Here is a 12,804-nt window from a genome sequence, read left to right as displayed (position 1 = left end):
CATTATCCAGTAACAGACAAGGGATGTGTCTGGATGGTGACTGTATCATTGTGTGTGTCAGGTTCCTATAAGGTGTCAGGATGTCACTGTCTATTTCTCCATGGAGGAGTGGGAGTATTTAGAAGGACACAAGGATCTCTACAAGGACATCATGAGGGACAATCAGCCGCCCCTCACATCACCGGGTAAGAGGAGACTTTATTGTAAAGGAGAGAGCAGTACGGAGGCTCCACCTAGATCCCCCATCATCTGATAAACACATAGAAACAATTCAGGTAGCCAGGCGCATTGTTACAGAGGCGTAGCGTATCGTATTTACGCTATCCCGCCGTAAATCAGAGAGGCAAGTGCTGTATTCACAAAGCACTTGCCTCCTAAGTTACGGCGGCGTAGCGTAAATGTGGCCGGCGTAAGCATGCCTAATTCAAATGAGGATGAGGGGGGGCGTGTTTTATGTAATTGGGTGGTGACCCGACGTGATTGACGTTTTTTATGAACAGTGCATGCGCCATCCGTGTACATATCCCAGTGTGCATTGCTCCAATGTATGCCGCAAGGACATATTGGTTTCGACGTGAACGTAAATTACATCCAGCCCCATTCACGGACGACTTACGCAAACAACGTAAAATTTTCAAATTTCAACACGGGAACGACGGCCATACTTATCATTGCGTATACATCATATCAGCAGGAGCAACCTTGCTCCGGAAAAAGCCTAACGTAAACGACGTAAAAAAATGCGCCGGGCGCACGTACGTTTCTGAATCGGCGTATCCAGGTCATTTGCATACTCTACGCAGAAATCGACTGAAGCGCCACCTAGCGGCTAGCATAAATATGCAACTAAGATACGACGGCGTAAGAGACTTACGCCAGTCGGATCTTAGGCAAATTTCGGCGTATCTTGTTTTTTGAATACAGAAAAAAGATACGCCGGCGCAGATTTGAATTTATACGGCGTATCAATAGATAAGCCGGCGTAAATTCTATCTGAATCTAGCCCAAGGTATTCAGTCAGTGTGTGTGTTTCCTACAGATGGATCCAGTAATGGGAACCCACCAGAGAGATGTCCCCGTCCTCTGTATTCCCGGGATTCCACACAGGAAGGTCACACCATCCCCCACCATCATCAGGTAGATGAGTGATAATTATTGGTAGTTCTGATTTATACACAGCATGTTTGTTACAATGAATGTTTTATTATATATTCAGAGCGGAAATCTCGGGGATGATAATATTGATGTTAAAGAAGAGTATAAAGAGGAGGATGAGGAGTATGGAGTGATGGAGGAGTTATCAGAAGGACACAAGGATATGATGGAGCCACCTAATACCAGGAACCCACCAGAGAGATGTCCCCGTCCTCTGTATTCCCGGGATTCCACACAGGAAGGTCACACCATCCCCCACCATCATCAGGTAGATGAGGAACAATCACTGATAGTATCATTAGGATCTGTACATTATCTGCATTGTTACCATTGATGTCATTTTTATTCTATATTCAGAGTGGAAGACTGAGAGATTCTAAAGTTGAGGTGAAAGAAGAAGAAGAGACTTATGTGAGTGATGATCAGGAGGATGGAATATTGAGGCTAATTCTAGAAGACGGCACTCTTACAGAGATCAGCACAGGTGGGTCATTAACACTAAATACATTCCTCCACCCATACTGCTCACTGATTGGTCCGGGGTCGAGCAAGGCCTGGGTGATATCAGCCTGTACTACCCTGGTCACTTTCCTGAGCTGTGTTCTTATGTATCTAGATATTTTTTTTTTGGAGATTTTGGGATTCAGCTGGCAGCAAAATGTTAATCTTCACCATAGGCGTTACTAGATCTAGGCACCTGGGGTATGTGCTTTGGGTCTTCTGCCCCATACCCGGGTATGGCAAGATCTCTGACAGAACAATTCTCCCAGGCTTTCTTGTTCTGTTGTCTGTTGTCTGTGCCAGGTGGAGGGATATGTCTGTATAGTCTCAGACCCAAGTCACTCTCAAGAGATAGGAGGCAGCAGTGTGAATGAGTGAGTGAATAACTTGTATAGCGCTACACATGCAAACTGAATCGCCTCTCTGGTGGGCTCCTGGTATTAGATGGCTCCATCATATCTATTTTCTTCTTTAGCCTTCAGAAGAGGTGGGTCTTGAGTTTTTTTCTGAAGGCCTAATGACTTTCTTCCGTTCGGATGTTAGTTGGTAACGCATTCCACAGTCAAGGTCCTTGGACTGCAAATTTTTGTTCTCCTCTAGACTTATAGCGGGCCTTGAGGATTTGAGTGAGTGAGTGAGTGAAAAACGTATATGGCGCTACAAATGCGAACTGAATCGCCTCAAGGCCCTTGGTATCAATTTCCTTCTAATTTGGCCTTCAGAATAGGTGGGTCTTGAGTTTTTTCCTGAAGGCCTGGTGATTCACTTCCGTTCATATATTAGTTGGTAGTGCATTCCACAGTCAAGGTCCTTGGACTGCAAATCTTCGTTCTCCTTTTGTCTTGTAGCGGGCCTTGGGGATTTGTAGTAGATTTTGGTTAGTTGATCGGAGAACGCGATTGGGGTTGTGGTTTTTTATTTTCTGACATAAATATTTGGGGGCGATGCCTTGTACACATTTGTGCGTCAGGCAGAGGGCCTTGAATGTGACTCTGTCCTTTACGGCCAGCCAGTGGAGGGACCTCAGGGATGGAGTGATTAATTCCCAGTTTTTTTTTTCCAGTTACCAGTCGTGCCTCCGACTTGTAGACGGGCGATCTGGTGTTTTGGAAGTCCGCGGTAAAGGGAGTTTGCATAATCGAGCCTGGAGTTGATTATTGTTCCCACCACTACTGCTGTGTCTTCTTTCGGGATGAAGGGAACGAGTCTTCGCAGCAGGCACAGAAGATGGTGGGATCCACTCAGTACAGACCCAATATGAGCATCCATTGTCATGTCGGAAATCAAAAATTACTCAGAGGCTTTTGACTTTGGTGCTAGGGGTGATGGTTTGCCTCAAGATGGGTGGGGGTGTCCATGTCGACCTTGCAAGAATCTTCCGGTTTGCGTGGAGCAGAAGGAGTTCTATTTTTGATCCATTGAGTTTAAGGTGACTCTCCGTCATCCAGTTGTCTATCAAGGTGAGGCATTTTTCTAGTCCATGGTATTGGTCCTTTTTGTTGCCAATATGAAGGTGGAGTTGAGTGTCGTCAGCATAGGAAAGGTAGAGTAGATCATGGTTACTGATAATTTTGAGGAGTGGGCGAAGATAAATATTGAATTGTGAGTGGGAGACAGGGGTGACCCTTGAGGGACTCTGCATGCCACGGTATGTGCTTTGGGAGTGAAGGGTCCTAGTTTCACTGTCTGGGATCGGTTTTCCAGAAATGGTGAAACCAGGATCCGAGTCTGCCACTCTAGCTACTTCTCCGAGGTAAGTAAGCAACATTTTGTGGCACTAAGGCCCCATACACACAAGAGGATTTATCCGCAGATACGGTCCAGCGGACCGTATCCGCGGATAAATCCTCTCGAGGATTTGCGCGGATTTCCATCCGATGGAGTGTACTCACCATCGAATCGAAATCCGCGCCGAAATCCTCTGGCGATGACGTGTCGCGCCGTCGCCGCGATGATGACGCGGCGACGTGCGCGACGCAATCATATAAAGAAATTCCACGCATGCGTCGAATCATTACGACGCATGCGGGGGATCCCCTCGGACGGATCGATCCGGTGAGTCTGTACAGACCAGCGGATCGATCCGTGGGATCCGATTCCAGCGGATAGATTTGTTGGCATGTCAACAAATTTTTATCTGCTGGAATTCGGAAATATCCGCTGGAATGTACACACCATAGAATCTATCCGCTGAAACCGATCCGCTGAGATTTTTCAGCGGATGGATTCTATCGTGTGTACGGGGCCTATGGTTCAGCAGAATCAGAAGACATGATTCTCCTTCATCTGCTGCTTCGAGAGTATCATCCCATATTTTGAGGAGTGCTGTTTCTGTCCCGTGACCTGGACGGAAACCCGACTGTAGTGGATCGAGTAGTTTGTGGGTGTCTAAATGGTGCTGTAGCTGTTGTACTACCACTTTGTCAATAATCTTGGAGAAGACGTTGAGGCCGGTTATAGGTCGACGGTGGTTTGGGTCTTTAGGGTCGAGGTTGTTTTTTTTATTATGCCTTGTTTTAGGGAGGTCGGCACCATGCCTTCCTTAACCACTTCCATACAGGGCACGTATACACCTTCCTGCCCAAGCCAATTTTCAGCTTTCAGCACTGTCGCACTTTGAATGGCAATTGCGCGGTCATGCTACACTGTACCCAAACAAAATTGGCGTCCTTTTTTTCCCACAAATAGAGCTTTCTTTTGGTGGTATTTGATCACATCTGCGGTTTTTATTTTTTGCGCAACAACTAAAAAAAGACTGAAAATTTTTAAAAAAATATGTTTTTTTTTTTTTTCTGTTAATTTTTTTTGTAAATAAGTACGTTTTCTCTTTCAATTACGGGCACTGATATGGCGGCACTGATGGACATCAATGAGGTAGTACTGACGGGCACAGATGAGGTGGCACTGATTGGCGGCGCTTGTATGCGGCACTGATGGGCACACATAGGCGGCACTGATGGGCACACATAGGCGGCACTGATGGGCACACATAGGCGGCACTGATGGGCACACACAGGCGGCACTGGGCACTCATAGGCGGCACAGATGGGCACTCATGGGCGGCACTATGAATGAAAAACGTATAAAGCGCGGCGCATGCGAACTGAATCGCTTCTGGGCGCTAGTTGTTCATGTCTCATGACATCAGAAGAGCAGAGTTTTGATCTGTCTTCTGAAAGTCAGGTGGTTTTCCCCCAACCGAATGCTGGTTGGTAAAGCATTCCATAGTCTAGGACCCTGAAAAGCAAACCTTCTTTCTCCTTTGGACTTGTATTTGGTTTTTGGTACCCTGACCAGATTTTGGTCGGTGGATCGCAGAACGCGATTCGAATTGTGAGGTTCTATCTTGTTGCAAAGATATTGCGGAGCCTTCCCATGGATGCACTTATGTGTCAGGCAGAGTGCTTTAAATGCAATTCTGTCTTTTACTGGCAGCCAGTGAAGGGTTCTCAACGAAGGTGAGATTGATTCCCATTTTTTTTTCCCAGTCACCAGTCTGGCGGCCGTATTCTGAACGACTTGCAGACGGGAGATTTAGTACTTTGGGAGTCCGAGGTACAGGGCGTTAGCATAGTCCAGTCTGGAATTCACGATTGTTCCCACCACGACTGCTACGTCTTCTTTGGGGATGATATCATTGGGCGATGTGCTGTTCCGCAAAGCACCAATGATATTTTTTGTGGTATCGATGGAGATCGGTTCCAGAGTGAACTTTGTTGATTGTAGAGCGTTTCTGTGGGTGTTTTGTGGTTGATTGACGGTGGGGTTGAGGGGGGTATTGTTTTGCATGATGCTTTCCCGGATTCTTTCAATTTTGTTGATGAAGAAATCCGATAGTTCATTACAGAACTCTTGGGTGTCTAAGTTGGGGACTTCAAGACATCCTGGATTCATGGTCTGGGTGACCATCTTGAAGAGTTCGCGGGGGCGGTTTAGGGCGCTGTTAATCGCCATAGAAAAATGATGTTTCTTGGCTTTGAAGATTTCTTTACCAAGAGACTCTTTACCAAGATCGGTGTTGCGGGGTGTCAGACTGACACCCCGCAACAACGATCGCCGCGATGCACGCCCCCGGGGGCGCGCAGAGGCTTAGATTCCTGAGGACGTCATATGACGTCCGGTCAGGATTCTACAACCACTTTGCCGCGGTCAATCTGTCATTGGCGGGCGCAAGTGGTTAAATGATTGGTTTATAAAGTGCGTGATCGCGGGTGCCAAGATATCGGCACATTCTTTCAGCAATTTTGTAGGAATGATGTCATTAGGCGATGTACTGTCTCGCAGGCTACCGATGATATTTTTAGTGGTGTCGATTGAAAATGGCCTCAGTTAAAATGTTATTGATTGAAGAGTATTTGTATTAATATTACCTTTTAGAATTGTGGTGAAGGGGCTGGTGATTTTTTTTTGCTGAATTGTTTCACAGATTTTTTCAATTTTGTTGATGAAAAAATCTGATAATTCATTGCAAAAATCTTGTGTTTCATGTTTCGGAGCCTCTAGGCAGGCTGGATTCATGGTTTGGGCGACTAAGTTGAAGAGCTCACGGGGACGATTCAGGGCTTTTGCGAGGATGTTTGAAAAGTGTTCTTTTTTTGCTTTGAAGATTTCTTTGTGATATTTCTTAGTGATTAATTTGTAGATTTTGTGGGTTTCCATAGTTGGGTTTCTTCTCCAGGTGCCTTCCGCTCTTCTGCGTTCTTGCTTCAATAATGTGAGAGCGTCATTGAACCAGCCGGAGTTGTTTTTTCGGATGAGCGTTCTGCATTTCGGATCGATTTTGTCTGCAGTGTGTAGTAAAGCTTTGTTGAGTGTTTCCGCTGCTGATTGATTTTGATTTATTATTGTTATTTTATTTAATAATGTAGTTTTGAAGAGTTCTGAATGGAGTTTCTTCTGGGATCTTGTCCAGTGTGTTGTTAACGGGTTTGTCAGTTTTTTGAAGATGGTGTTGTTAGTTATTTTGAATTTGATTGCATGGTGATCTGTCCAGGTTTGGTTGGTTGATCGAAGAATGCGATTGGGGTTGTGGTATTTTTTTTTCTCACATAAATATTGGGGGGCGAGTCCTTGTACACATTTGTGAGTCAGGCCTTAAATGTGACTCGGTTTTTTACGGCCAGCCAATGGTGGGTCCTCAGGGACGGGGTGATTGATTCCCGTTACCAGTCTTGCTGCCGTGTTCTGGATGACTTGTAGACAAGCAATCTTGTATTTTGGAAGTTCGAGGTAGAGGGAGTTTGCATAGTCGAGCCTGGAGTTGATAATTGTTCCAACCACTACTGTTGTATCCTCTTCCGGGATGAAGGAGATGAGTCTTCGTAGCAGGCGGAGAAGATGGTGAGATCCGCTGACTACTAATCCTATTTGTGCATCCATAGTCATTTCAGAGTCAAAGGTGACTCCTAGACTTTTGACTTTGGTGCTTGACGTGATGGTTTGTCCCAAAATGGGGGGTGGTGTCCATGTCGTCCTAGAATTTGTCTTTCGGTTTGCATGAAGCAGAAGAAGTTCTGTTTTGGACCCATTCAATTTAAGGTGACTCTCCATCATCCAGTTGTCTATCAATGTGAGGAATTGTTCTAGTCCGTGGTATTGGTCTTTTTTGTTGCTGATGCGAAAGCATAGTTGAGTGTCGTCAGCGTAGGAATGGTAGAGTAGGTCCTGATTACTGATAATTTTGAGGAGTGGGCAGAGATAGATGTTGAATAGTACGGGCGATAGATGTGATCCTTGAGGGACTACGTATGAAATGGTATGTGCTTCCGAAGTGAAGGGTCCTAGTTTCACTGTCTGGGATCGATTTTTTCCAGGAATGATGTGAACCAGGGTAGATCCGAGTCTGCAACTCTGGCTACTTCTGTGAGGCGAGTTAGCAACATTTTGTGGTCTACTGTGTCAAAGGCAGCACTAAGGTCCAGCAGTATCAGAAGATAGGATTCTCCTTCGTCTGCTGCTTCAAGGGCATCATCCCATATTTTGAGGAGTGCTGTTTCTGTCCCATGACCCGGGCGGAAACCCGATTGTAGTGGGTCCAGTAGTTTGTGGGTGTCTAAATGGTGTTGTAGCTGTTGTACTACTGCTTTCTCAATAATCTTGGAGAAGACATTAAGGCTGGTTATAGGTCGACCATGGTTTGGGTGTTTGGGGTCGAGGTTAGATTTCTTTAGAAGGGGTTTGATTATGCCTTGCTTGAGGGGGGTCGGAACCATACCTTCTTTAAATGATTGATTTATAAGGCGTGTGATCGTGGGTGCCAAAATATCAGCACATTCTTTCAGAAGTTTTGTGGGAATGATGTCGTGATGTACTGTCTCGGAGGCTTCTGATGATGCTTTTAGTGGTATCCGTGGTAATTGGATCCAGTGTAAATTTTGTTGATTGAAGAATATTTATATTGATATTTCCTTCTTGATTTGTAGGGGTGAGGCTTGTTGTTTGTTTTTTTTGTTGAATAGTTTCACATATTTTTTTCTATTTTGTCAATGAAAAAATCTGATAGTTCATTGCAGAAATCTTGTTTCAATATTTGGAGCCTTTAGGCAGGCTGGATTCATAGTCTGAGTGACTAGGTTAAAAAGCTTGCGGGGACGGTTTCGGGCTTTTATGATGGTGTTAGAGAAGTGTTCTTTTTTTGCTTTGAAGATTGATCTCTTTGTGATATTTCTTAGTGATTAATTTGTAAATTGTGTGGTTTTCCTTTGTTGTGTTTCTTCTCCAGGCTCCTTCCGCTCTTCTGCGTTCTTGCTTCAATAATGTGAGAGCGTCATTGAACCAACTGGAATGATTTTTCCGGATGAGTGCTCTGCGTCTCGAAGCGATTATGTTTGCTGTCTGTAGTAATGCTTTGTTAATGGAGTTGAGTGTTTCCTCTGTTGATTGATTTTGTTTTATCATTGTTATTTCGTTCAATAGTGTGGTTTTGAAGAGTTCCCAGTGGAGTTTCTTCTGTGATCTTGTCCAGTGTGTTGTTAATGGGTTTGTCGGTTTTTTGAAGACGGAGTCGGTGGTTATTTTGAATTTGATTGCATAGTGATCTGTCCAGGGTAAGGGCCTGTTCTCCAGTGTGTTGATGTCCATATTCTGTTTGAAGATAAGGTCGAGGGTGTGACCTGAAACATGCATGGGAGCACATATCAGTTGCTGCAGACCTAGTCCTTCCGATTGGTCAATGCAGGCGGTGGCGATGGGATCCTGGGAGGAGTTGGCCCGGAGGTTGAAGTCCCCAAGTAGCAGGAGGTGTTTGGTTTTCAAGGTGTATGTCGAGATAAATTCTGTCAGAGATGTGAGGAGATGTGTCTTTGGTCCCGGCGGTCGGTAGCATAGTAGTATGTGGACGCTGTCCTGGGGTGTTGTTTGGAGTTGCAGGGTGAGTGATTCCATGAACGGCAATGAGCTCTGTAGGGTTGGTTTGGTGAGAGAGAGGTGAGATTTGTAGATCACTGCTAGGCCTCCTCCTCTTTGCCCGATTCTGTTCTTGGTTAGGCTGCAATAGTTCTCTGGCACTAGTTCTGCTAGGATGGTGTTACAGTCCAATGTTAGCCAGCTTTCTGTGATGAAAAGGCAATCTGTGTTGTGTTGGGTGATGAACTTGTGAATTTCCTGTCTGTGCTTGACTGCGGATCTTGTGTTGATCAGGGTGCATGATAGGTGTAGTATTTGAAATGGTGCCATCCTGTTTTTGACAGTCGATCATCGATTGATTCTTAGAAGTTGTTCTTTCCGTAGTGTGGGACGTCTAAAGTAAACATTTAAAATTCCACTGAATATAATTTATATTGTGCATTACATACTCCTGACCCCTGCACTATATACTCTATGTTATAAATTACATACTCCTGACCCCTGCACTATATACTCTATGTTGTACATTACATACTCCTGACCCCTGCACTATATACTCTGTTGTACATTACATCATTCTGATATTATAAAATCCTAACTGTTGTATCCTATACAGGTGTAATAAGTTGTACATTACATAGGCCTTACCTCTTTTGCACCCATTTTCTACCAGCTGGACATTACACGTTGATAATAATGTGATAACATCCCCAGACTTTGGAACCTTAAACAGAAAGTGATAATGAGGGAGGAGTCAATAACCCAATGATGGTGATCTTCAGAATCAGTCCAGTCTTCATCTTGGTTGTTCTCCCCATCCTCACTCTCTGACCTCTGGTGGGACTCAGCCTCGCTGTTATTCATGACTAAATCATGGACTAAATAAGGAAGTGCAGGACTTCTTGTGTTGGGAAGATGGTAATGAGTGATAGAGGGGGAGGGGACCAGGGCTGTGGAGTCGGTAGACAAATGTTCCGACTCCTCAGTTTTATGTACTTCCGACTCCGACTCCTCTGTATTAATATGCAAATGTATTTTATACATTCCTTGAGGGAAAGAAACGCAACCTACCACAGGACTACTGGCTGGGAAGCCAACAGTCTACTGTATTGCACAGTTTAAGCAAAAGACAAACACAATGAAAACAATCAAGTGGCTGGATAGTAGCAGCAGGCATAAACATCAGGAACAGGATCTTTACCAGTTCAAAAATACAAACCACATTATTTGGTTGTTTTAGAACAAAAACAAAGCTTATCTATAATGAACCAAAAACAAAATCTGTAAAACCTAGAAATGGTTTATATTAATCTTGAAATGTAGTTCTAGGCTTAGCAAATGCAAATCAATTCAATGTGGAGTTCTAAGGAAGAGAATTGCCTCTGCCAGATCCTCTTTCATAGAGGCTCTTAAGTCAGACTTTATTATTTTTAGGGCTGAAAATAATTTTGCGACACTGACTTGGGTGGGTGGCGTTGCAGTAACTATTCTGGCCACATCACTAACGATCTCTGGATAAACAAGGATGGCTTCTTCAACAGTAAGTTTTGATGAGCGATCATACTTTTCAACTTCTTTTAGTGCTTTATAAAACTCCTGTTGGACTTTTTTTATTTGGAGACTTACTGGTTCTCTAACATGCGTTCCCTGTAAAAGCAGAACACAACACTATGGAAAGTATAAGTATTGCAGCTCCTAATTGTGCGTTGCGTGCCATATAGTGAAGCACATGAAAAGCATGCTTCTTCACGGTCACTTAACGTGTTCGTTTTGCGGTTACGTGAGGCACTGCATGCATTGGTCTTTATTCTTACAGTAGAGAAGTCATTAATTATAACTTTTTGTGAATTGGGACATTTAAACTTGCTTTTTTTTTTTTTATTCCAATCTAAATTTCAGTAGGAGTCGGAGTCGGTGCATTGTTTGCCGACTCCGACTCCAGGTACCCAAAATTTCCCTCGACTCCGACTCCACAGCCCCGGAGGGGACATTAGTCCAGGGATCGACAAAATCTGGGCGCCAGGTCGCAATTGCGACAAGAAATTGTGACCTGGCGCCCGCGCCCACCGGTATTTGAGGCTGCGGCCTACAAGGTTGCAAAGCCATGGCCTCAATTACGGGCCATTGCGGGCCCTCCGATCGCGGCGATTGCGCGCCGGGGGAGGTGGGGGCTAACGGAGGCACAGTGTGCCCCTGTGCGCCCCCACCTCGCGATCTTGTGACGCCCGGTAATTGAGACCGCGGCTTTGCGGCCTTGTGAAGTGCCAAGCTTCCTTCTGTGACCTGCGCCATCTGGTGGTTGGATGTTGGCATTACAAGTAAAATAGCAGTTCCAATGTGTAATTTTTCACTGCCATCTCCTTCTCTCTAATTAGAACCCCCAAACATTATATATATATTTTTTATTCTAACACCCTAGAGAATAAAATGGCGATCGGTGCAATACTTTCTGTCACGCCGTATTTGCGCAGCGGCCTTACAAGTGCACTTTTTTGGGGAAAAAATACACGTTTTTTAATTAAAAAATAAGACAACAGTAAAGTTACCCCATTTTTTTTTTATATTGTGAAAGATGATGTTGCGCCGAGTAAATTGATTCCCAACATGTCACGCTTCAAAATTGCGTCCGCTCGTGGAATGCCGACAACCTTTTTAAATTCTACAGGTTGCTTGTTTTGAGTTACAGAGGAGGTCTAGAGCTAGAATTATTGCTCTCGCTCTAACTATCGCGGCAATACCTCACATGTGTGGTTTGAATACCGTTTACATATGCGGGCGCTACTCACGTATGTGTTCGCTTCTGCGCGCTAGCTCGTCGGGACGCGTTTTCTAGCTCCTAACTTTTTTAGCTGGCTCCTAGATTCCAAGCAAATTTGTCAAACCCTGCACTAGTCCTACAATCCCCTCATCACTGTCACTCCTATAAAAGACAGTTCTCGTTGTTTCCTCACTCTCTGACTAGAGCTGCACGATTAATCGTCAAGAATCGTTATCGCGATCTTTTTCCCGTTGCGATTCTTGACACAGGGTTTCACGATCTTTGACATGAAAATTATTTTCTCTCTGCACTTTGGTATGCAAAGAATTTCCTCTCTGCTCTGTAGCCAAAAGTCAAAGTCTGGGCAGCCTGCCAAGTTTTGAAAACATTCTTTATCAGTGGAAAGTTAAGTCTAAACATTGTATCACATCAAAGGAATAAACTTCTGTATGTAAATTAGGAACGTTTAACCACTTAAACACCAAACCTTTTTCTGACAGCTCTTTTCAAGTTAAAATCATTTTTTCTGCTAGAAAATTACTTAGAACCCCCAAACATTATATCATTTTTTAGTAGAGACCCTACAGAATAAAATGGTGGTTTTTACAATATTTTATGTTGCACTGTATTTGCGCAGCAGTCTTTTTAAATGCATTTTTTGGGGGAAAAATTACTTTAATGAATTTAAAAAAAAAATAGCCAGTAAAGGTAGCCCATTTTTTTTTGTATAAATGTAAAAGATTTTACACTGTGAGAGAATTGTGATCGTCATTCTAAGCAAAATAATCGTGATTCTCCTTTTGGCCAGAATCGTGCAGCTCTATCTCTGACTAAGGTCCATGAATAAAGAAATGATCTGGTAGGAGATCAGAGGACCCATTTACTAGTTACCTTGAGGGGGAATTGTAAGATCCTCAGAGACAAAGCTGCCTGATGTGGGCGGAGTCCTGGTTTAGGGGAACCAATCAGCTCATGTCTAGTAATAATCTTTGTATTTCTATTTTAGTAGATGGACGGGAGATGAGGAAAACCTCAGAGGATTGTCT

At 44.1% G+C, this 12,804-nt stretch overlaps 1 long non-coding RNA gene across 1 annotated transcript; it reads left to right on the top strand.

Annotated features, from left to right (window-relative positions):
* Window positions 1-1,105: 1,105 nt before the first annotated feature.
* LOC120921807 lies at window positions 1,106-12,804 on the top strand. The gene is made up of 3 exons (XR_005744983.1): window positions 1,106-1,137; window positions 1,513-1,639; window positions 12,765-12,804. It is a non-coding gene; the product is annotated as an uncharacterized LOC120921807 (long non-coding RNA).

The sequence above is a fragment of the Rana temporaria genome (assembly GCF_905171775.1).
Source record: "Rana temporaria chromosome 4 unlocalized genomic scaffold, aRanTem1.1 chr4v, whole genome shotgun sequence".
In the NCBI taxonomy this organism is placed as follows: domain Eukaryota; kingdom Metazoa; phylum Chordata; class Amphibia; order Anura; family Ranidae; genus Rana; species Rana temporaria.
The sequence above is the reverse complement of the archived record's forward strand: the minus strand, read 5'-3'. Positions and strand labels throughout refer to the sequence as shown.